The following is a 25723-nucleotide window of genomic DNA, read 5'->3' on the forward strand; positions in this document are numbered from 1 at the left end:
TCAGACACCTCTGTGATGTCACAGTGACCCTGTGAGGTCACACATCTTTTTGAGATGCCACACTCACATCTCTGTGACGTCACACAGCTCTCTGAGATGTCACATGGACATCCCTGTGATGTTGCACCAATCTCTGTGATTTCACACAGCTCTCTGTGATATCACACTGACTTCTCTGTGATGTCACACTGACACCTCCAGAACGTCACACAGCTCTCTGTGATAGCACATGGACATCCCTATGATGTTACACAGCTCTCTCAGATGTCACACTGACTTCTCTGTGAAGTCACACAACTTCCTCCTCTGATGTCACAATGATATCTCTATGATGTCACACTGATGCCTCCAAAATGTTGAAGAGAGCTTGGCAGAGGAATGGTTGTACAACAGGGGACATGATACTGTAAAATTAATCCAAGTAGGGAGGGCTACGTGACTGCTGCAAAGTTCGCATGACCCTGAAGGGCAGATGGTGTGCAGAAAGCAGGATATTGAAACGGCTTGGTATGTAGAAGTAGATAGAGAAGAACAAAGAAGTACTAAGCTGTTCTAACTGCAAGGCCAGCTGGACAAGCAAGTATCAATCATAAGTATAGTTTTAAGATAATAGTACAAGTCACATAGCAACCAATCATGAGCTTGACTTTTTCAATACGTATGAGCTAATTAACGGACATATATAAACTGTGTAATCTGTTACAATAAACTGAGACTTGATGATCATGATAGCATGAGTCTTGTCTCCCACGGCACCCTCCAACAACTGGCGTCCGAATACAGGGACTTCATCCGAGCCTAAGGCGAGAGAGGTGCTGCGTTGGGGTTCGGGTCCTGCAGCTGGAAGGACGGCGAAATAAAGAGAAGAGGCGAAACGCTCTGCTCCGCGCCCTGAGTGACCGCAGAGGCGAGCTCAGCCGATACGTGCTGCCGAAGCCTGAAGGAGCCAGCAACGGTACCGACGTAATCATGGAAAGGCAAGCAGCATATGATTTGTTTAGTGCTTCTCTTAGAAAAAGGCAGATTAGAGGGATTGACTTAGATAAGGATCTCCGCTCGCTATTGCATCATGCTGTCTTACGGCTTTTTTATTAACCCCCATAGTGTTCATGAACTTTCCGAATGGAGAAGATATGGGGATAAGTTGGTGGAATTAGTGTTAGATGAGGATAAATCGGGCAAGAAAATGGGAAAGCTTTGGCGGGTAGTTCATAATTAATTGCTAATGTGTCAGGCAGAAAAGAGGGCGGTGGAAGGGATACGGACAGCTCGGGAATAAAATAAGGAGTATGAACCTCGCTTCTCTCTAGTGAACCTAACCCTCCGGTCCTTACAAATTTCCCCGTCCCCATCTCTGCTCCTGAAATGCCTGCACCGCCCATAGATACTAGTGGCATTGAGGTGCTGCCATCAGCTCCCCCTTTACCCCCACCGTCGCGTCCCCCTCCTGCCATTGAAAATGTTACCGTAGCACCCTCCTCGCAACATCCTCCGTCTCCCGGGCAGGCGCCTGTCCCTGGGGCAGAATCTGACCTCGTAGATGCCATGGCTAAAGAAAGACGTGAGTTATGGGCTGCTATTGCACAGGAGGGCATGCAGACGGGGCCGCTGAGCTCTTTACTGCAGCACAGAAAACCCTTGCGTTTCCGGTGATGTTTTTGCTGAATGACAACGGGGGATACACTGCGCAGGTCCAGAGCATGGACTGGATACTGTTGACACAGCTGCACACCACTGTGGGGAGCTATGGTATCACCAGTGAGCCTGCCAGGCAAATGCTTGATTTTATCTTTAATGCTCATACTTTATTGCCCTCTGATGTCAGGGGAATGGCCAAATTGATCTTCACGCCGCATCAACGCTTGCTCTTTCAGGCACGCTGGAGAGAGGAAGCGGAGAGAAGCGCCAATTTACCAAGAGCTCAGGGGGATCCTTTAGCAGGGCTTACTGTAGCCGAACTCATGGGACAGGGTAATCATGTACGCTTGGAACAACAGGCTAGGACCTGACAAATTAAGAGAAGCCACAGTGGTGGCAAGAAGAGCCATAGACAAAGTCAAGACCCCGGATGGAATCCCAATGTATATGGGGATTAAACAAGGCAGGGAGGAGCCTCTTGGCACCTTCGTAGACAAAATAATGGAGGCGTTGTCCAAAGCAGGGGTGGCTGATCATATGCAGGATGCCCTACTTAAACAGTGCATACTCCAGAATAGCAATCCCACAACTAGAAATTTGATTACTTCTATCCCTGGGGAGTGGACTGTCCAAGCATTGCTAGAAAAGGCTGCTTCAGTACCAGTTGGAACTCAGGCACTATTGGTTAATGCTTTGCAAGAAATAGGACAGGGGTTACGGGAACAGGCAAGCTCTCAAAATCAGGTTTTAGCCTCTCAAAATCAGGTCTTAGCAGCCCTTGCTCCCCTTCAGGCTACAGCTGGGCACCCCCATTCTAACACCACCAGAGGGGCACGCATAAGATGCTACCGCTGTGGAAACTTAGGTCACACTCGAAGGGAATGCAGAGCGACAGGAGTCTGGTGTGGCAGGTGCCAATCAAACACCCACAACTCTAACGCATTGAAAAGGAACCAGGGAAACTCCAAGAGCAGCGCGAACAGCGGCCGCGCCGGGACACAAATGGCAGCTGCAGAAATGAAGCCACTCAGCAATTCCAACCTGCCACCTGCGGGAGCCTCGGCCTGGACTTGGCATCCACAGTAGACACTGATCTCCTAACTTTGAGACCACATAAAATTCCAACTGGAATCCATTGCCCCCTGTGAATACACGGACAAGCTATGGGAGGACTCATTATTGGCCGCTCTTCAGCCTCTATATTAGGCCTCTTTGTGGAACCAGGGATCATCGATGCCGACTGCTGCGGCGAAATCATGATCATCGCTCATACGCCATATACCCCCGTGACAGTGCCAAAAGGTCAAAGGATTGCTCAGTTGATCCCACTCCCACAAATGACCAAAGGACTGGAACCTATGTCCGAGTCCCCAGGACTCCGAAAGGATTTGGTTCAACAGGAGGTCTCGCATTGCTTACCTTAGATCTCAAAACCCGCCCCAAGAAATCCTGCCGCTTGATTCATCAAGGACACAGCATTGTGCTTAAAGGACTTTTGGACACGGGTGCAGATACTAGCGTTATTGACCCAGGTCATTGGCCTGCGTCTTGGCCCACCCAGCCCACAGCAACAACGGTGTGCGGCATCGGCGGAATGACACTTGCGAGCTGCACCCCAGTACTGACTGTTGAAGTTGAAGGGAGACAGGCGTCTGCAGCGCTCTCTATAACAACCTTACCACCTGCTGTTCAATGCTTGATTTGCCGCGATGTTCTGGCCCAGCTGGGCCTCGTCCTTACCAACAATCATTCTTTTCAGTGACAGCCATTGCTTGGATTTTCCCGCTACCACTTACATGGACTACTAACGAGCCTGTGGTAGTTAAGCAGTGGCCTTTGAAATGGGAAAGTCTGGAGCAGGCACATCTGTTGGTTGATGAACAATACAGACAGGGACACCTTAGACCCTCCAACAACTGGCGTCCGAACAGGGACTTGAACCCTGGACCCTCAGATTTTTATAGATAATAATATAAGTAATAATGATTTTTAAGTTTTATAGATAATACGAGAAATAGTGATTGTTAAGTTTTTGTAGATAATGATAAGTAGTGATTGTTACTAATGTTATATGAGTGCTTTAAAAGGATTGTCTTAACCTATTTTAAACATTTCTTGTTAATAGGTTGATCATAAAATATGAGTTGTCTGATTTTTGTGATAAGAATAATTATTAAGGTATTAAGGTATTAAGGTGTTGTTATAGTATTTACAGTCAGTTTTCATATGTTTTATTGTCTCTTTAGGTGATTGATTACAAGATGTTTTTTCAGGATCCTGTGTTTTTGATTTTTTAACTACTCATGTGTTTTCTTTATCCAATCTTTTATGCAGCTGCAATTCATCTTCCTTTAAAAATTCATTATTCAAATTTTGGTTCAAGATTTCAGACTTCAAATTTTCAGATTTCTAAAGAAAGGGTTTCTTGTATTTAGAGAATTTTTATCTTGAAAGAGATTTTGGACAGGTTCAATTATTTGATAGTTTGATACATTTTTAATAATAAGGTTTTTTACTTATAACTGTTATTTCTAGGACTTTTGTTTTATAATGTGTTAAAACATATCCTCCAATTAGAGTTTGAGCTCTGGCCAAGCTCTGGCTCTACGTGGATGGTGTGATTGACCCAAGTGTTTTCTGCATCAAAAAGTATTCAAGTCCTTTTGGCTTGACAATTTGACCATATAGGGCAGCTGAGCCTCAAAGGGAGTTTTAGAGAGACATGATCCGGACATGTTTTATCCAAATCTCTGTTGTTTTAAGGTTTATCAGCTGCTTCAGACTCTGGGATGACAATTTGATAGTGTAGCACTTGGTAACTGTGATTTTATATGTAATATTAATTGTGTATTATCTGATTGATTTTTATTTGTTGTTAGTTTCTTTACTATATGCATTGTTTTGTTCTTGATGTATTTTCATGTTTATTATAAAGATGTTGATATTTCCATTTCTTCATGCAAATTTTAAGAAGCAGAATTGAGAGAGGACCCTCCAGTCCCTGTGGAGGGTGTTGAGTTTGTTTGTGTTTTAGCAGGTGCAAAATCTAGATAGATTTCAGTGAAGAATGATAAACTTATCAATTTCAAGAGAACACTAATCTCTCCACAAGTGAATCAGAGGATGCACAGCAAAAGTGGATTGTGCAAAGATTTGTGTTTCACCCATAGGAGATTGTGGACTTTGGGTTTATTCATAAGTGTGTTTTTAATTATGTTATAGACTTTTTTACTAAGTTTCAATGAGTTTTAGTAATGCCTGTGATTTTTCTGTTCATTTTGCCTTTGCTTTTCAATGGCAAAAGAAAAAGAGGAACAATCAATTAGATAATCAAAGGCATAACATTAAGTTTATCATAAATATAGATTGTATTTAGAATTAAGTTTGTTCCTTTCATGTTATACAGAACAATCAAAAACATAAAAAATATGAAGTGGGGTGCACTTCTGTAATATAACCTCATTTTTCACTCCACGAGTTGCTTCAGTGCAAGCTCTCACACAATTGAAAATCCTAGCCTACTGGACAAAAAAGTAAATTAGTATTCCATCTAAAATGTTAAGTGAGCTTGCCACAAATATAGGTAGTATCTGTCATGCAGTTCTGCAAAACAGAGCAACTGCCACGAATTTACTTCTTCTAGCCCAAGGTCATGGTTGTCAAGGATTTGAAGGAATGTGCTGTATGAACTTATCTGATCACTCTACATCCATCCACAAACAAATACGAAAATTGACCGAGCTAACTCAACAGTTAAAGGTAGAGGATAGATTAGGTTTAAAAAGATAGCTAAAAGGATTGGGGATAGGGCCATGGTTAAGAGACATTATCAAATACGGCATAATAGTTCTAAGCATAATTATAATACTTTTGCTTGTTTTGCCCTGTGTGTTTACTTGCTTACAAGGCCTGATACAACAGCTTTTACAGAAAATGCTGAATGCACACCTTCTTGTATAAAAAGAAAACGGGAGAGATGAAGAGAGCTTGGCAGAAGAATGGTTGTACAGCAGGGGACATGATACTGTAAAATGAATCCAAGTAGGGTGGGCTACGTGACTACTGCAAAGTCCGCATGACCCTAAAGAGCAGATGGTGTGCAGAAAGCAGGATATTGAAACTGCTTGGTATGTAGAAATAGATAAAGAGAAACAAAGAAGTGCTAAGCTGTTCTAACTCCAAGGCCAGCTGGACAGGCAAGTAGCAATCACAAGGATAGTTTTAAGATAGTAGTACAAGTCACATAGCAACCAATCATGAGCTTGGCTTTTGCAATATGTATGAGCTAATTAATGAGTATATATAAACTGTGTAATCCATCAATAAACTGAGACTTGATGATCATGATAGCATGAGTCTTGTCTCCCGCGGCCCCCTCCAACAGAGGCATCCCCTGAGGGTACCCTCCACTTATCAGGAGCGTGCTTTTCTAGTCTCTCTCTTACCCAAAGCTGGGCTCTCCCCCAAAGGCTGGGGTATCCCATGAGGGCTGAGAGAGTAGAAAAGACAAGAATAGGGCAGAAATTTTCCATCAAACTACGGCACCTTTATAGGAATAGGGGAGAATCTAATACTATGCAAGAAGCCCCTGACATCCATGCACCTCGTTGAAATCTAGCTGCGTCGGGCTCCTCCCCTGTAAGTTCCCCTGTGGCTTCTGTGAAGCTCCCTGTACCCTCTGTCCCTTGGACTTCCCAAAGCCCTACCCTATCCTCCCTTGGGGATGGTGTTGGCCACAGCACCCCAAGCGCCCCGCCAGACACTGTTCAGAGCTCTCGAGGGAACTGCAGTGCACCCAGCACTCCTTTCCAAGGTGACGCTGGCCACACAGCTTGGAACCCACTTTCCTGCCTTGACCCTTCTTCTCTGGCCCCAAGTTTCCTGCCAGCCCCACCCCTTCCGCAGAGGCCCCTACAGGAATTGTGTGTCGGAGGCCAGTCCCCTTTGTTGGAAGGTGGGCTTGGACCATCCCCATTCCTTATTCCGGCTCCTCCTCTGGGGGAAGGATCGCCTATGGGGCCTCCCGTCAGGGGACCCTCCTTCTTGGGAGATCACCCTCTTTTATGGAGGGACCTCCTTCGGAGGAAGGTGGAGCTGAAACCCACACCTGGAATCCTCCATTTTGTCTCTCCCTAGGACGGCAGTGCCCAGGTCCTTCCCCTTACCGATAGCCCATAACACTTGTGGCAGTTGCCAAAGTAATAATATTTCTTCTTATGAACTGAATCAATTATGAATTCAATTGGTATTTAATTTTTGGAAGAATCTCCCCAAAGCCCCTGACCCTTCAAAGCCTTTGTGGAAACCGTTCAAGATCATTAGCCTACAAGCTTCCACAGTTGAGATAAATGAAAAAAGAACCAAGAAGAACGATTTAAAACATGTTTTAAGTATAGAAAAAAAAACATGAGGCAAGTGTTTGCCCATCAAAGTCAAAAATTTGTTTCACCTGCAAAAAGAAAGATCACATAGGAAAAAACGGTCCAAAGTTAAAAAAAAAAAAAAACCAACTACTATAATCTGAATAAAAATTAAAAAAAGAAATTGAATGAATATAAGAACAAAATTATTCAAGAGTGACTGCCCAAGTTCCCCATCCATTTCCTTAATTATACCCTACCAAGTGTTCCTTTTCATTTCAATATTGTTTTAAAGTTTTCACAGTACACTTTGGAAAAAGAGTTCATTAATTTGCCTTTAGACCTTATTTAAACTTCATGATCTTTGTGGATTTTTGTTTAGCCACTTTCCCAAATTTCCAACTAAATTTCTTGACTAAAGAAATTGTTCATTATATTCTTGATACTTTAAAATAATCTGCTTGTTAAATTATATATTATAGAGAGAGGATTCACTCTGTCCAGTTAATACCCATGGTTGCATAAAATAAAATGAGCAAGACCACATCTCCATTTGCTGATCACATCCTACAGGAGGAGTGACTTCCAAAATCACTTTGGAACCCCAGAAAGCCAGATCCTCCAGATTCCTCGGTGATTCATGCTTCAAGCCCAGTCTTACTTCAAGATCATTCCGCTGCAATTCCTACTCCCGACCCTGATTCCGTATATAATAACTTTGTACATTTTATATTAAGATTCTTATGTGAAGAAGATCCTTACCCCATGTGTTATGGTCATGAGTAGTTCATTTTTTCCTGATAAGTATTGAATTATTTTCTGTTGCTGTGATAATTTGTCATATGCTAAAATCTGTTATATGATAGATTATGTAGATGATATGTTATATAATAGATTAATTTGTTTTGAACCCCAGAACTCTCCTCTCTTTTGTAAAAAGAAACAGGGAGATATTGTGGTGTGTTTCGCTTTGAATCCATGTTTGCCCCCATTCCCCTCCCTAATCCACTCCCTTTCCCAGTTGCCAATTTTCCCAAGCCCTTCCCTAACCTCCTCCCTTCCAAGTTGTCAATCCTCCCTATCCTTACCCCTTTCTCCAGAGAGTTCTGTGTCTGTCTTGATGCCCTCGACACCCCATTCATTACTTTGTATTATTCCCCCCCATTTTCCCTGATAGGCTCATAAGCTATTTGTCCCACCTTATATTCCTCCCTTACCACATCCTCATTGCTTCACCTTCCTACACCCCTTCTCTTGAGTTGCTGCATAAAAAATTCTGTTCACCCCTACCCCCACCCCAGTTTTGTCGGGAGCCCAGGAATAAATCCATCTTGTTCTACACCAAGACCCGTGTCATCGCTGTCTGTCCCTGCGCCAGACCTGTGGATAACTGGGAATTGCAGAGCTCGCAGGGGGACGGTCGCGCCCCTGCCGCAGCTGCCCAGCACGCCCGCACAGCGCGCTGCAACACTCCTGGTTAGGTGGAGAAGTCTGAGCTGAGCCCAAAGGTGCAGATGGAACAGCCGTGCACGGGAAGGCTCGGTGGGAAGGATGATCCAGCATCCATAGGCCTGGCAGCCTGAGCTTGCTCCAGGGGAAGGCCTTGGAGCAGATCCTCCTGAGTGCCATCCCACGGCACGTGCAGGGAACCAGGGTGTCTGCTGGAGGGAGGGAAAGCTCTGCAGCAGGACCGGGACAGCTGGGGCCTCTGGAAGGGTGTTGAGGGCTTCTGTTGTGGGAGTTTGGAGGGGCTGGTGGTAGTGGAGTGTTGGAGAAGGAGTTGTCTGGAAGGTGAGAGGTCTAGGTTGGAATTTGAGTCAGTTTGAAGGCAGCATCTGTAGTTTGGCACAACTTTGGTTACAGAGGGCAGAAAGAATATTGGTGATTTTTCCTCTTCATGGTCCTGATCCTCCTGCAAGGAACAAGAGGGGAAAGCTGCACTTTACTGGACAATTAGATATCTCTACCGGGTGAGGATTAGCCCTTTTTCCTTCCTTATTCATTTATTTGGGCTACTTTTGTAACACTGAGTGGACTTTCATTTCTTGCGAGCTTTTATTCCTTAAGATAATTAGGATATTATCATCCCTTCATAGAAAACCACTTGCAAACCAAAGAATGGCACTTGGTTTTGCCCTTTTTTGTGTAGTGTTATGTTCTGGAAAGTGACCCTCAATGGATGAGGTTAAGGCAAATGAGTTGCTGCTTTGAGATGGGAAGCAAAATTCCAAATCTTCATGTCCTCAGGCTATCCCAATTAATTTGGGAAGTTTGCAATGTTTCGGAACGCCTTGAGTTGAGCAATGGGAAGTAAAGCTTTCCTGAACTGAGGATTCTTACTTGCCAGATTCTTCTGTGCCTTTGCTGCTAAGGTGTTTTTGTGCTGAAGGCAATAACTTCAATGAGAAAATAATTTCAGCATGGAGTAAGAGCTTCTGACAGAGACCAAGTGTTGCCAGCAGTTGCTCCAGGTGTTCCTGCCAACAGCCCCTGCAGGAAGGAGCACAGCCCCCAGTGCACATGGGTTTGGCTCCCTCTGGCACAGAAGCCCCCAGGGGCACAGGTCTCTGGGGCAGGAGACAGCACCAGCCCTGCCAGGGCTCGGGGGCTGGCAGGTCTGCCTGGGCAGGGACTCTGCCTCACCTGCTGGTGCCAGCGCTCCCCGGGCCCCAGGGCTCAGAGCAGCATTCCTGCCATGGCCCACAGTTCCTTGTGTGTCCCACACCCGTGGGTTTAGGGTGGCCATGGGCCAGGATGGGTCCCAAGGAGCACGTGGCAGCTTCCATGGAAGGTCCCGTGCCCTTCCCAGCACAGCTGAGTTGGCAGCCCTGGGGGCTCCTTCTGCTGCCCTGAGCCCGCAGAGCAGGGCAGCGTTTGCTGATGGTCTGAGCCATTCCTAAAGATCCTGTCAGGCTGTCTTGGACACTTGGGGTGAGGGATTCCTTCCAACCTGGGCCACTTTGGGTGGGCAGGGGGTGGCCCCAGGGCAGGGTGCAATGTTTCCAAGGGCCCTTTGTGACATGCTGCAGCATGGTCACCATGGCATGGAACAGCGTGTCAAAGGGCCCTTTGTGACACATGGTGACATAGGAGCTGCTGGTGACAGGACCATGCCACAGTGCTCTGTGCACTTGAGAGGACAGGACGGGACAGAGCAGTGCTGTGAGGAGCCCCCGCACAGCGCACTCATTCGTGTCTGACCAAGAGCTTTTCTGAGGTGTTATTCCTGCAGCTGACCTCGAGGCCAGATCACAGGACTTGCTGACCTGTGGCCTTCCCGAGGCTTCTCTTCTGCAGGTGCCCTCCACGGCAGAGCGTGGGACTTGGTGCCTCGGAGGCATCTCCCATCCCTGCCGCCAGTGCCCTCGAGGCCAGAGCACCATCCTTGATAGGAGACTCCTGTCCTTGTGGCAGGAGCCCTCGAGAACAGAGTGCAGGACTTGCTGTCCTGTAGCCTTCCTGAGGTTTCTCTCTTGAAGGTGCCCTCCAGGCACGAAAGCAGGACTTGCTGACTCGGAGCTTTTCCGAGGCATCTGTCCTGCAAGTAGCCACAAATCCAGCCACTGACATGGAGCAGAGACCCCCAAGAGTGCCCAAGCTGGCCTGGGTGGAGGAAGAGGAAGAAGGCCCTGGAGCTGCCCCAGCGCACGAGACTGAAGAGGTGGTGCCATTCAAGCAGCTGCAGGAGGGTGAGTGGCAGAGCTGGGCTGCTGGGCTGCAGCCAGCTTGGCCACATCCCATCCCATCACATCCCATCCCATCCCATCCCATCCCATCCCATCCCATCCCATCCCATCCCATCCCATCCCATCCTATCCCATCCCCTGGGGCCATGCCCATGGACAGGACAGAAGAGGGGCCCGGGCAGACACCCCGCAGTGGCCGTGCTCCATCCACCTGGGGCATCCCAGGGCTGTCCCTGCCTGGGCAGCGCAGGGCTGGGCTGTGTTCTCCGGCCTCTCCCGTAGCCCCTCAGCCCTGGCTGCGCTCACTCTTTGCCAGATGCAGCCCTGGACCAGACACAAGAGCAGGACCCCGCCCGGGGTCGTTTCCGCAGAACAGCGCAGGTACCTGCAGCCATCCCCACCTGGGCTGGGCCTGCTGGCACCGGTCAGCCGAGTACCACGCTTGGAGAATTTCATGGAACATCCCTGCCTTCCTGCCCTTCTTCTACAGCTGGTTTGCAAATTCATCAAGAGGATTCAGAAGGAAGAGACTACCATGGGCACAGGGCTCAGAGCATATTCACACATCTTCAAAACTAAGACCTGTGCTGCCCTGCTGGATATGCTGGTAGAGGAAGGGTTTTCCAATGCAAAGCAAGTAAGCAGCCTGTGGTCAGGGTTTGAGCCTCCCAGGAATTACTTGGCCACCCAAGCAATGCCTGCTGGTCACTGGAAGCCTTTGAGGCCATGGCAGTGTGGTGGCAAGGGAAGCACTTCTCTGGGGAAGCTGGGCATATTCCTCCCTCTGGCAGCTTTCCAAGTCTCCCCTTGCCTTCTTCAGGTGCCTGCCATGGTGAGGTACATCCACCAGTGGCTCATGGCCAATCAGTTTGCTGAGCACAGGCTGGACAGGACCCTGCTGGATCTCACCAAAGAACAGCCCGCTGACGTAGTAATGACGCTCCTGCGTGTGGCCCCATCCTGTGACAGGTACGGTGCCCACCTGCCCAGAGGGCTCAGGGCTCCCCAGCCCATCAGCCTGCACAGCCTGTGCCAGGTGTCTGACCAACAGAGAGTCCCAGGGCCCTCTGGCTGCTCCCTCTGCCAGCCCTGGCACATCAGCCCCCGAGCCTGCTGCCATGCTCCCTCACTGCCCCTCAGGGCCTGTCCCCACAGGGCTGGGCTGCCTGAGTGCTGCTGGCGAGGGGCAGTGGGCAGAGGCAGAGTTGGCAGCCAGCTCAGGTCCCCACTGCTGCCCAGGCCACAATGCTGTGTCCTAGACCCCCCCTGAGACAGAGCTCTGACCCCACAGAGCTGCTTTGACCATGTGGAAGAGCATCATGTGCTCGTCCAGGACTGCGGAGCCGGTGCAGCTGATACTCCTCGATGTGCTGGGGAGCTGGCCAGAGTACAGCACACGCACCTCTGATGGGGACAAAACGGGTGTCTTTGTCCTGGCTGTGAGTTTCTGCAACTGGCCTTTGCTGGCCCCAAGGCCACCTCTCCATCCTCCCTCCCCCACTGCATCTCCCTGCCTCAGGCGCTGGGCTGAAACCTGGCCTTGGGGCAGCTTCAGGGCCACCAGGCCTGGTGCTGCCCCTGCATCTCTCCGGGCCTCTCCCTCCCGTGCTTGGGCCCTGTCTCACGGACACCTCGGCACTGAGCGCTGTCACGAGGGGCTTTGTCCTTTGCAGGCAACTGTGGTGATGTGGAAGATCCTCCAGGAGCCCTGTGTCCCACATATTGTGACCGCGTATTTCCCCCGCCTATTTGTCCATCTGCTCTTCCAAGTGCTCTTCAGCACTCTGGATAATCCAGAGGAGGTTGATACCTTCTGGAAGGGATGTCAGCAGCAATACGGCCTTGCCACCAGTCCCAACAGGTGCTCCATCCCAGTTCTCCTGTCCTTGCCATATCCCTGGGCAGGAGCCAATGCTTCCAGCGTGACCTGGGCTTTGCTCTGCACACAGGTTTGCAGTGCAGACCCTGAAGTCCCTGCTCTGCCAAATGCAGTATGAGGATGTGGTGGTGGCAATGGAACGCAAGTGTGGCTGGGACACGCTGCTGTGTGCTGACACCCACCATTATGCTGTGGGTCTGCTGGCCAAGTGAGACCCCCTTCACCCTGCTGCCTCTGACATTTGTGCTCTGTGCCTAGGGTGCCCCACACAGTCCCCGTGGTCATGGGCCAGAAGGCCTTGTCACCGAGGGACAGCCAAACAGACTGGAAAAGGCTGGGAGAGGAGGGTGCCCACAAGGAGCCGCCTCCCAAATAGCCCAGGGGCCCTTGCAGGATGCTGGGGAAAGACCAGACCTCTGTGAGTCACTCCTGGGAGAGGTTTGTCCCCCTGGCCCACAGTCTTGGTTACTTTGTCTCCTGGCAGGGAGATGTCCTGTGTCTCCATCCCCTTGTGCTCTCGGATCGCTCGCTACCTGCTCCAGCTGCTCAGCACACAGGAGCCACGCTGGGAGCTGCCCTCCCTGGCGTTCCTTGTGGAGGTGAGCCTGATGGCCAGCGCTGCCTAGCTCAGCTGCCTCCCAGCTCTCTGCCCTCTCGTAGCCACAGCTGCCTGGGATGGAGCCCGCACCCTGTGCTGCTGCCTGGGCCCAGCCTTGTGCGGTTCTGGGCTCCTGCTGGCCGGTCCCCTGTCACTGCCCTGTGCCTTTCAGGTTCTCGAGTGCCTGGACTTGAGTAAACGCCGTGCTAACAGGGTCCTGCAAATCTTGTCAAGGCACCTGAGGAGCGAGTGCAAGGAGAGGCGTCACCTGGCGCTCAGGGCCCTTCTCGAGCTCATCAACGATCCCTCAATGGTGAGAAGGGGACAGGGGCAGAGGCTGCGCTCGGGAATGCAGTCGCTTGGGCTTGGCTGGGCTTTGGGTGCTGGGCCAGCCGCTCCCAGCTCTCCTGCCTCCCACTTCAGCTGCCCAAGTGCTTCAGAACAGCCCTTTGGTCTCTAGGCCCTGCGGCAGCAGGATGGCATTTCACAAACTTGTGTTCCTCACAGAGAGAAAAAATGTGGAGCCTGACTGAAAGTCTTGTGGAGCTCCTGTGGGATGCGGATGAAGAGATAGTTAGAATGACAGTCATGCTCCTCAACTTTATCATCTTGGACAAGGACATGCTGATACCCAGCCCCATCCCACTGCAGCTGGTTGAGGCGCTCCTGCCATTCCTTGACCACGTAAGGCTCACTGCCCCCAGCCATGGACACTGGCTGCTGCCCAGATACTTTGTGCCCTGTGGCTTTGCAGGCCTGCACCAAGCTGAGCCCCATGCAGCCGATGCTGAGGTCTTTTTTTTTCCCTTCATACAGGACAATAGACAGGTGCAGCTGCTCTCCATACTGCTCTTCCGAACATTGGTGACTTTTCCAGAGGAAAATGAAAAAGAGGCTATGAAGACACATGTGCGCCAGAGCCTGCTGCCACTCTTCTTCCACTGCCATGATGAGAACCAGCGAGTGGCAGAGGTGAGGACTCGTGGGCTGCTGCTGCTCCCCTGGCAGGGGGCTGGGCTGCCTCCTGCCCTGGCGCCTGGCGGGCTGCAGCCTCCTCCAGGCCTTGGCACAGGGACACAGCTCTTGTGCCCTGGGCTCTGGGGCCATCTCCGTGTCTCTGCTGCTCTCCAGGCTTCTCAGGAAACGCTCCTTCGTGCGGCCGAGCTCTTGGAGAGGAGGGATCTTGAAAAACTGGTGAAGAGAAAGAAGCTGTGGAAGTTGGCAGAGTGGCTGGTAAGGAGGGCCGGGAAGCCGCAGCCCCAGCCCGGAGCAGCCCCTGAGCGCGGTGCTCGGTGTGCGGGCTGGCAGCTGTGCCCCTGCCCGCTGCTGCAGCCCGAGGCCCGCGGGCTCTGCTCCAGGCTCCTGCGGGCCCAGCCGGGTGCCGATGGAGCCGCGGCCCGGCGGGGCTGCGGGGCGGCCCCGCGGCTCCCCGGGCAGCAGCCGGCCCTCTGCCCCTGCAGAGCCCGGCGCCGGCGGCTGCTGGCCGCGCCTCAGGGCTGTGCGGGCAGGGGAGGCCGGGGCTGGCGCGGGGAGCGCCCGGCCCAGGGGCTGAGCCCGCGCCAACCCTTCCCTGCTGCCGCTCTCTGCAGCTGGCAGAGGACAGCAGCAGCGCGGCCGAGCACCTGCGCCGGGCCCTGCCCTACCTGCAGAGCCCACAGGAGCCCCTGCGAGAGGCGGCCGTCAGGTTCCTGGGTGAGCCGCGAGCCCGGGCTCCCTCCCCGCCCCGCCGCAGCTCGGCCCCAGCCCCGCCTGCTGCCCCGGCAGCGCCACCCGGGCCCGGCGCCTCTGGCAGCCGTGCCCTGGGGCGGCAGCGAGCGGCGAGGGCCCGGGCTGAGCCCTGCCGGGCCAGGAGGCCGTGTGGCCCCAGGGCTGGCAGCGCCGCTGGCAGGAGCTGTGCCGCTGGGCTGACAGGCTCTGTGTTCCCAGGGACGGCCGGGCGGCACCTCCGGGGGAGGAAGGAAGAGCTCCAGCTCATCTCTGAGGGTGAGTGAGGGCAACAGGCTGCCAGCGGGGGGTTTGTGGCGAGCACCTTCGGGCTGATCCGGCTGGTCCCTGCTCCCTGCTGGCCATGGCCAGAGCCGGCTGGGATGGCCCTGGCACGGGGGTCTACTCGGGTCCCAGATGCGGGAACTGACCCTGGCTCTGTCCTTCTCTCTTTCAGCCCTTGAAGGCATGGCAAATGACATCAGCGTCCCCGTCGGAAGCCTGGCAATTCAAACACTGTACGTCCTCCAGGAAGCAGAGAGAGCTCCTTCTTCCATCTTCGGCAGCCTGCATGATCGGCTCCGCAGGGCATGGAGGAGATGGCCTCGTCTGTCGGGGCTCGGCTGGCTGTGCTGCTGGAGCTCTGCAGAGAGCTGATCCCAGGGGCTCTGTCTGCTAGGGCCACCCGAGCCAGCAGGAATGTTTCATTTCCTCAAGATTGTTCTTTCCTTCTTTTCGTTTTTCTTTAGCGTATAAATATAGGATGTGTTGCAATAGACAGACTCCCAGGATCTTTCTTTTGCTGCCCAGGCTCTGCAGGGCCTAGGGGAAGAGGGAGAAAAGGGTTCCTGGGCTCAGCAAGCTGCCCAGGCATGCAGGGTTGCAGGGAAAATGGCCACAAGCCCCTTGGCCTTTGGTGGTTCTGCCGAAGCCTTTGTGCTGCCCACAGAGCAGATGGGCAGGGGCTGGAGCTGTGGGGATCTCTGTGAGAGCGGTGCCTGGAGATGGCCACAAGCCCTGTCCCAGGCAGGAAATGCCATCCGTGTCCTCCTGCCCGTGTGTTGCTGGCTGGATTGCTGAGGACTCCCCGGTGCCTCTTGGTGGGGCTCCTCTGGAGCTCCTGTGGGGCTGCGGCGCTGCTGCCGGGCAGGTTGGCCAGGCTGCAAGGAGAGAAACCAGAAAGCCCCGTCAGCTGAAGGCTCCTGTCCCCTTGTCCCAGCCACCCGCGGTGCCCAGGCCATGCTGGCCGTGCCAGAGCTGTGCCCAGAGCTGCCCATCACTGCTGCCTTTGGGAGCAGAGCAGGAGGGCAGGACATGTGCCCAGCCTGCAGCCAGCCATGGCACCTCCAGCCCTCAGCAGCTGCCCAGAGCAGGACGCTCCTGTGCTCGCTGCCATCTCCCCAAAGCTCTGATCCCACCAGCCCCAGCAGACAGGACCCACCTCACGCCATTCCCCGCTGGAAGAAAAGCTGGTCCCAAATGATGTCCTCAGCCTTCTCCAAGGGCACGGCCCATCCACGCCGCAGCTGCTCCCAAGCACTTCCTGATCCAGATTGGGCCCCACCTGGAACGCTTCCTCTAGAAAAACACACAACAAATTATTGAAAATACATTACAGAAAAAAGGGGAACAAGAAAAAAGGTCAAAGATCTTATCTCTGTCAGGGCCTTAAGGAAGGCCCAGCCATGTTGGAACTCAAAATGCCTCTCAGACATTTTTAGAGGTTCCAGGCCTTGGTCAGAAGCATTTTAGACCCTGGCAGGCAGCTGGAAACAACTGTGATTTTGAGTTTGAGCCATGGAATGAGTTACCCACTTCGGAGGTGGAACAAAGGGTTAGATAGTATAGTAAAAGTAGTTACAAAGTAGAGGGAAAAATTTTTTGGTATTGTACAGGGGAGGGTTTTAGCACCTGTACAGGGGGGGTTTTACTTTGTACATGGGGGTCAGAAGTTCTAAGATGGAGGAAAGTGGGCTGATCCTGTTCTTCCTCCTTCTTCTTCCTTGCCTCCATGTTCTTGGTGATGCTGGCACTCACAGATTGGTTTAGAGTAGGAAAGCACTTTGTAATATAGGTAGTAGCTATTGGGGGAAAACTGTAAACTTGTAATACGTAATATATCATCTAAAAGATAGCAGCAGCCCTGGGCGGGGGGAGAGAAGAAGAAGACAGCAGACAGAGAGGATGTCGGGGTGTGTGTGTGTCTCTGCCTGGGCCGCTGACCAAACAGCTGCAGCCCGAGAAGAAAATCTTTTAGATAACTTGCAATAAACTGCCTTGAGACCGAACAACAAGAGGCTGTGGAGTTTTTCTTCGGAAGCATGGGTTGGAGGAGAGACTTTACCACCACATGAGACCCCAGACCAAGCCCGGGGTTCTCACACAACCCCTGGCATTTCACCTGATTAATAACAAAATGAGCTCTCTAGTGAGGCAGACAGCTGGTTAGCCAGTCCCGCCACCCAGGCAAAATGTGCATTTATCATCAAAAGCAGCCTCTGAAGTTCCTCAGTGCATCCCTAGCCCGTGTCTGAGCACATCACAGCTGGGTGGCAAAGATGGATTCCTACATTATTCCTCTGGAATTTGGCCTGGAGACACTGAACTGCTCCCCCAGAGCCACAGCAGGGCTCAGGCATCCCAGGGGTGTTTGTCCCCTCTGTGGTTGGGCTCAGCCCCTTCCTCCTCATCACCTCAGGGCAGCAGAAGGTGCCTTTAACCATGCTGGGAAGAAGCCAAATTCCCAAACCCAGGAATTAGCAGAAGAGCACCAAACACATCACGTATAAATGCTGACTCCAGAGTGGTTTGGGACCCATCCTGGCTGAGGCATCAGCTGAGCCTCACCGGAGCATCTACTGCCACACCAGGTGATGCTCTGCAGCTCCTGTGGGCTCAGCTCGGTGCTGTCCCCTCTTATGACCTGATTTTCAGAGACCAAACCCATCCCGGTCAGTCCCCTCACACACCCCCTTAAAGCAGCCAGGTGGGATAAGCAGAAATCAATTTTATTAAAGACAGCAGGGCTGCAAACTCTCCCCTCCAAGCAGCAAAACTCCTGCCTCAGCAGGGACAGCAGGAACATCCTCTCCAAACCACTCCAGATCCTCACCGCAGCACAGCTCCCACAGAACCTGAGTTTAGGCTGAAAAAGCCCTCTATGATGGAGTCCAGCACTGCCAAATCTGCCACTAAACCACTTCCCCAAGTGCCACATCTTTAAACCCATCCTGAGCTCCCCACAGGGCAGCTACCGCACCAAAATTAGCTTTGTAGGATTACAGTATTCCCTTAAAAAAAAAAAAACTACAAAACACAGCGTGCCCATCTCAGCACGTCCTAGGACAGCTTCTGCAGGGCAGTTGAAATTTGGAAACATCAGCCTGAGCGGAAAACAGTTTGATTAGTTCATAGCCTGGGAAGCCAAGAGGAAATCTCCCAGCATTGTTCCACCCTGGGAAGAGCATCAGGACGTGTTGTTATTTACTCGGGGCTGGTTTCAGCACAGGGCTGGGGATTCCCATCCCAGGATCAAGGACATCCTCACAGCAAGGTGTTCCCTTTGCTCCCCAAAGAGGGACTCCAAATTTGGGAGCTCCAGGATGGAGCCACAGCATCCACACGTGGTTGTGTCCTGCTGGGTGAAGGGGACAAACAGCTGAGGAAAAAAAACAAACACTGCCCTGGAAGGTAACTCCAGTGGAAAAACAGGGAGAGGGATTTGCTCTCACAGCACAGGAACACAGTTTGTGTGGGCACTGGAGGTTATTTATCCTTGAAGGTTTCAACCAAGTTAAAGACAGAAAGCACTCACTCCACGCGAACAATTCTCCAAATATTCCACATAGGAAAAACAAGGAGCAGAAATAGTAATTGTTTTCTCTTTCATTTCTCTCAGTGCACCTCTATGAAAAATCCTGAGAGGGAGAGAAATGTGATTGCCACACACAGGTTCTGGAGTCCCACCTCTGCTCCCACCATGGGGGTTTGTTTGTGTCGGGCTGGCTGCCCCAGCCCAGCCCCACCCCGGGGCACGGTGGGTGCTGGGGGCTGTTGGCAGGGCCAGGAGCCCACTCCCATTTTGTACCCACCCCAGCCCATGCCCTCAGCCCTGCCAAAAGCAGCCTGGCAGCCGACTGAAGGATCAGCTGCATCCACCCCAGCAAAGAGGGAACCTTGGGCTCCTGGCCAGGCTGAGCAATGCCCAAATCTGGGAGCATCCTCCTGTGTATGGACATATCTGCAAAATCCCTGTGGAACCTGGCTCTAAAGGAGATGTAAGAATCAAAGTCCAACATCTTCAGCCTGCCAGAGACCAGGTGGAGAAAGAGGTTGTCACCCTTGATGTCATCCTCGCTGCCCCCAGCAGCAGCAGGGCCCGACCCTGCTCAGCTTCCGAGATCAGACGAGACCGGGCGCTCTCAGGGAGGTGTGCCATAGGCACCTGGCAGCCCCTCAGCAGCGCCCTTCAACCCACCACACCACCCTCTGGGCACAAGCACAGAACCCCACGGGGGCTCGACAAGCCCAACCAGGCCACCCCTGCCCACAAGGGGATCTAGAGACAGACCCGAGCCCACAACACACAGACTAGGCACAAAAAGCACACAAGGCACACCTACCCCCTCCGTCCTGCTCCTCGCCATGACTGCTCAAGGAAAACCAAGCACCACTGGCCTGTGACAAAAGTAGCCTGCAGCACAGCTGAGTAAGCCAACCTGTCAGCCCTGATTTTACCTTCTGTTATAAAACCTGGTAAAGTGGTGTCACTCTGAATGTGCAGGATGTAGTACGGATGAATCCGGGCTTGAATTGTGCACCACAATGCTCTCAGCAACTGAAACAAATGGCATTGTTGACTTCTTTCAGCAGTGGGTTATCCAGCCTCTTGTCTGTAACATAAGCAGAGTCAGTGACCAAATTCAAAGGCACCTCTGAAATGCCATAGCAATGGCTTTCAACTCAACCAATTGGGCTGCGCCGGACACGTGGCCTTCCAGCACTTGCCATCCTGACTCATCCTTCCAGGTCACAATGGCCTTTTCTGTTTTTCCAGAGCCGTCAGTGAAGACGGTGGGTCCCCGCACTGGTACTCGACTGTTTTTTGGTCATAACTACAGACTGGTCATCTTTGCCAGTTGCAGCAATTTGTGACTGGGCAGATTATAAACAATTTGCCCTAGAAAATTTTGCAGCACGTTTTTCAAAGGGGCACTTAATAAAACACCATTCAAAGGTGTCCTGCCCCTCTGGAAGAATGATCCTTGCGGGATCAGCCGCCATCAATTGCAAACACCAATAATGGAATTTGATTATCAAATTAATCAGCAAAGACACTATCTTTTTGAGCTGATGGGTAAAAAGACCCACTCTAAGATGTGCAAAGGATAAGGCCATTTGTCATTCCATTGGCCAATAACACCTGTGGGATGACTGTCTGGATAGATAATAAAAACAGTGATATCAATGGAAAGGTCTACTCAGTAAACCTGGTGAGTAGACAGAGACTGTTGAACCTCCTCCAGCGCTTGTCGTACTTCAGGAGTCAATTTATGAGGTGAACTCAGATCCGGGTCCCCCTTTAAAAGGTAGAACAGCAAGGACATCTGCGCTGTGGTCAGTCACAGATACGGATGTAACCAATTGATGACCCCAAGCAATCTCTAGGCATGAATGAGGGTCACAATACCCTTTGGAAATTGCACCTCCTGATGTTGAATGGTTTGCTCAAGAATCTTGACCCCCAAATACTTCCAAGGAGGTTGGCTCTGAACCTTCTCCGGAGCTACTTGTAGTCCATAAGAATGCAGGGCGGAGGACAACTGAGACTGAATCCTCAGCAGTTCCTCCTGAGTGGGTGCCGCCACCAGAATGTCATCCATGTAATGATAACAATATACGTCAGGGAACTGCTCACAGACTCCGGGCAAGGCCTGGGCCACACACTACTGACAAATGGTCGGACTGTTCCTGCAGCCCGATGGCAAAACCTTCCATTGATATCTCGGCACAGACTCAGCACTGTTGATGGGAGGCATGGTGAAAGCAAATTTTGCTCTGTCATCAGGATGCAAAGGGATCATAAAAAACAGTCCTTTAAATCAACAATCAAGATTTCCCAACCTGTGGGGAGCATGGTAGGCAAGGGCATCCCAGGCTGCAATGCCCCCATACTTTCCATAACCGTATTAACTTTTCAGAAATCCTGTAACAACCTCCATTTCCCCGACTTTTTCTTGTTTACAAAAACAGGAGAGCTCCAGGGACTGGTAGAAGGTTCAATGTGTCCCTGACGAAGCTGATCCCACCCCAAAGAGTGATGGGAGCTGCAGTAACATAGGGCCAAACCTTAGCTGTCTGCCCTTCCAGATTATTGATCAAAACAGCCTGCTGGCGCAAAAATGTCTGCGCTGTAGTCCCCAATCCTTCAATGGCCACTCCCACAGAGTCCAGAGGCCACTTAGGAGGCCACACAGAGGTGGAGACAACTGTCAGGTTGGCTCTAGTGTCGATCAAACCTTGCAGCTGGATCCAAGGCAGGCTGGCACCTGGTAAAATCATGGAGCACATCATCTGCAGATGGTTGGCAGAAATGATCGTGGACCAGAGGACTTGCAGCCGTCCTGTGGATCCGAAACCACCATCTCCATGCGTCCATTGGCCTGCCCTGGGAACACACAAGTAGAAAAGCACAAGTTGAGCAATGCGGGTCCCTGCCAGAATAATGACAGAGGGGGTGATGTAGAAACCGTGGCAAAAATCTGGCCCATAAAATCGGAATCAATGATACCCAGGTGCACAAAGATTCCCAGAAGGGTAGCACTAGATCGTCCTACCAAAAATGCACTCAATCCATGGCCTAAAGGCCCAAATGCATTCAGAAGAACCCTGTGCACCTGACTAGAATCTAAGATGACTGCTGCTGCGGTGTGTACATCCACCCCGGCAGAGCCATGGGTGCTTGCGCTGAGTTGACTGAGACACCCTGCGCTGGTGCTGTGCTCTGGGGGATCACTTGTTTCAGCGTGCAGTTCCCCTGTGCGCTCTTTCCCCCATTTCCTGAGCCTGACAAATGCTTACCATTGGCATGGTAAGTAGACTTGCAGTCTTTAGCAAGATGACCTGGCCTCTCACACCTGGAGCACAGGAAATTAGAGTCTGGCCCTTTCCGGACTTTCATCCCCTGCACCTGCTTGCCCTTCTTCTTCCCCTTTTTGCGATGGCCAGCCCCTGAGGACGGTAGGCCTGCTTTCAAGGATGCTGCCAGAACAGACATTTTATGGTCCACTGTAGCAACCTTGGAACAAGCTTTGACCATGTCTGTGAACGATGGATCGCCTGGCAACACATTTATAATTTTCCTACAATCTTCATTTGCATTGTCCCTTGCCAAAGTTTTGCACAAAACCTGCCTCAAATTCTCATCCTTGATTTGCTTTTCTAAAGCAGCTGCAAGCCTTTAAACAAATGGCAAGAACAATTCTTTGGCTCCCTGTGTTCTCTTTACATACCGTTGCCTGGGAGCGGCTGTCTCCATGGTTTTCATCAATGCCGCAAAGCCCACCTTCTGGGCCTGCTCAAGTACGATGGGGTGCCAAGTAGCCTGAAGATCAGGATTGGCAAAGGCATTCTGTCCCATGAGCACACCCACCCCCACACAGCATCTAGGGTCTGTCAAAGGTAGTGTGCATTTTCAGCTGCAGCCCTGTCGGCCATCCTCCTCCAGTTGTTCATAAAAACATCAAGCTGCACAGGTTGGAAAAACACAGAGGCCAGATGTTTGATATCCTAGGGATCAAGCAGGTCAGTGTTTAGCACTCTGAGGACCTGCATCAGTGGAGCAGAACCCAGCACATATTTTGCCACTTTGTCCTGCAAATCCTGCACAACCTTCCCAGGTAAAACATCGTACTTGTCCTGTTGTCCCAAATTTGGGACAGCTCTTTGCACAGGAAAGACTTGAAGCTTACATTGCACTGAAGCATCGTCACACCCATCCTCTCGTGCTCCCTCTGGAGAGCGCAGAGGAATCAACTGACTGCTAGGTATGGTCTCTGTCTCCTTGAGCAGTGGGTTCAGAACCGCACCACCAGGTTTTCCCACCTGCTCTAAAAAATCCCAGTCACAAGCCTCCAAAGCCCCTTCCTGACTGCATCCCAAAAGCGATGGGGATTTATCGGTGGCACAAACACCTTACAGGCAGGGAGCATCTACAGATCTCTCTGAGATGCCCGCTGCCCCCGTTGGTGTCGGCGTTCCGACACACGGTCACGGCCCTGTGGCAGAACTGAGCCGATCAAAGCATCGCTGTCACTACCTGCCTCCTGTGACAGGGGCGTAGCACAGCCTGCAATCCACGGGCGAGGGTGGGTTGGTGGGAGACACCAAGGCTGGGGAAGCGGCTACCGACCTCGAAACAGACGAACCAGCCATGGCCCCTGAGCCAACAGCCCCCGGCATGGAGGGGCCAGCACCGGTGATGGGGCAGGGACTGGAGCCGTGACTGGTGGCTCGGCGGATCCTTCCATCGCAGGCGGCGACATGAAGGGATCAGCTGGAGCTTGTGACACCGTGGATGTGACAGGCACAGAAGCTGCAGTCATCGGAGACAGAAACGGCGCTGGCTGCCGGCACGCAGCAGGCATCACGAGCACCGGAGCCACAGCGGGCGGGGCAGGAGGCAGGAGTGCCGCTGCTGCTGAAGCAGCAGGCACGGCCAGAGGCAGAGGTGCAGCTGCTGAGACAACAGAGGGTGGGAGCCAGAGGTGCTGCTGGAGACGCCGAAGCACGTGACATCACACTGACATCTTTGTTTTGTCACATTGACCTTGTGAGGTCACACAGCTGTCTATGATGTCACATGGACATCTTTGTGATGTCACAAAGCGCTCTGTGATGTCACACAGCATTCTGTGACATCACACTGAATTCTCTGTGATGTCACAGAGTTCTATCTGATCTCACACAGACATCTCTGTGATGTCACTCCGACACCTCTGTCATGTATCACTGAGAATGCTGTGATGTCGCACCGACCCTGTGAGGTCCCAAAGCTTTTTGTGATGTCACAAATACACCTCTGTGATGTCACAGTGACATCACTGTGAGGTCACACAGCTTTTTGAAATGCCACAGTGACATCTCTGTGATGTCACACATCTCTCTGTGATATCACATAGGCATCTCGGGGATGTCACACAGCTCTCTGGGATGTCACACTGAAAATCCTGTGACAGCATTCAGCTTCTTGTGATGTCACATTTACATCTCTGTGATGTCACACATCTCTCTGAGATGTCACAAAGACATCCCTGTGATGTTGCACTAATATCTGTGATGTCACACAATTCTATTTGATGTCATACTGACTTCTTCGTGATTTCACACATCCTCCTCTGATGTCACAATGACATTTCTATGATGCCACACTGACACATCATTGACGTCACACAGCTCACAGTAATATCACATGGACATCTCTGTGATGTCACACAGCTCTTCGTGATGTCACACTGACATTTCTGTGAGGTCACAGTGCTTTTAGTGATGTCACACAAATATCTCTGTGGCGTCACACTGATATCTCTGTGATGTCACACTGACCTTATGAGATCACACAGCTGTCTATGATGTTACATGGACAACTTTGTGATGTCACACATCCTCCTCTGATGTCACAATGACATGTGTATGATGTCACACTAACACCTCTGTGACAAGACACAGCTCTCTGTGATGTCACAGCGACATCTCTGTGATGTCACACAGCTCTCTACGAGGTCACACTGACTTCTGTGTGATGTCACAAAGCTCTATCTGATCTCACAAGGACATCTCTATGATGTCACAATGACACCTCTGTGATGTCACACTTAGAAGGCTGTGATGTCACACAGGCCCAGTGAGATCACAAAGATTTATGTGATGTCACAAAGACATCTATGTGATGCCACAAATACACCTCTGTGATGCCACAGTGACCCTGTGAGGTCACACAGCTTTTTCAGATGCCAAACTAACATCTCTGTGACGTCACACAGCTCTCTGAGATGTCACATGGACATCCCTGTGATGTTGCACTAATATCTCTGATGTCACACAGCTCTCTGTAGAGCCACACGGATGTCTCTGTGACATCACAAACCTCTTGTGATGTCACACTCACATCTTTGTAATTTCACACAACTTCCTGTGATATCACAGAGATATCTCTGTGATGTTACAATGACATCTCTATGTTGACACATTGACTCCTCTGTGATGTCACACTTAGATGGCTGAGATGTCGCACGGACCCTCTGAGGTCACAAACCTTTTTGTGATGTCAAAAAGACATCTATGTGATGTCACTCTAATATCTCTGTGATGTCATAGTGACCCTGTGAGGTCACATAGCTTTTTGTGATGCCACAGGGACATCTCTTTGATATCACACTGACATCTCTGTGATGTCACATTGACATTGTGAGGACAAACAGCTCTCTGTGATGTCACACGGACATCTTTGTGATGTCACACCACCTCCTCTGAAATCACAATGACATCTCTGTGATGTCACAGTGACCCTGTGAGGTCACATATTTTTTGAGATGCCACACTGACATCTCTGTGACGTCACAGAGCTCTCTGAGATGTCACATGGACATCCCTGTGATGTTGCACCAATATGTGTGATGTCACACAGCTCTCTGTGATGCCACACTGACACATCTGTGACATCACACAGCTCACAGTGATATCACATGTACATCTCTGTGATGTCACACAGCTTATCGTGATGTCGCACTGACATTTCTGGGAGGTCACAGAACTTCCTGTGATGTCACAGAGATATCTCTGTGACGTCACACTGACATCT

At 51.2% G+C, this 25723-nt stretch overlaps 1 long non-coding RNA gene and 1 pseudogene across 1 annotated transcript; one reads left to right on the forward strand and one right to left on the reverse strand.

The window, feature by feature from the left end:
- The first annotated feature begins 14526 nt into the window (after window positions 1-14526).
- Window positions 14527-15641, forward strand: LOC146765918 (uncharacterized). Its single transcript, XR_014958723.1, has 2 exons — window positions 14527-15144; window positions 15323-15641. It is a non-coding gene; the product is annotated as an uncharacterized LOC146765918 (long non-coding RNA).
- A 2216-nt stretch (window positions 15642-17857) lies between these two features.
- LOC146765919 (endogenous retrovirus group K member 8 Gag polyprotein-like) lies at window positions 17858-23704 on the reverse strand (annotated as a pseudogene).
- Between the last annotated feature and the right edge of the window lie 2019 nt (window positions 23705-25723).

The sequence above is a fragment of the Lonchura striata genome, chromosome 16, assembly GCF_050655825.1.
Source record: "Lonchura striata isolate lonStrDom1 chromosome 16, ASM5065582v1, whole genome shotgun sequence".
In the NCBI taxonomy this organism is placed as follows: domain Eukaryota; kingdom Metazoa; phylum Chordata; class Aves; order Passeriformes; family Estrildidae; genus Lonchura; species Lonchura striata.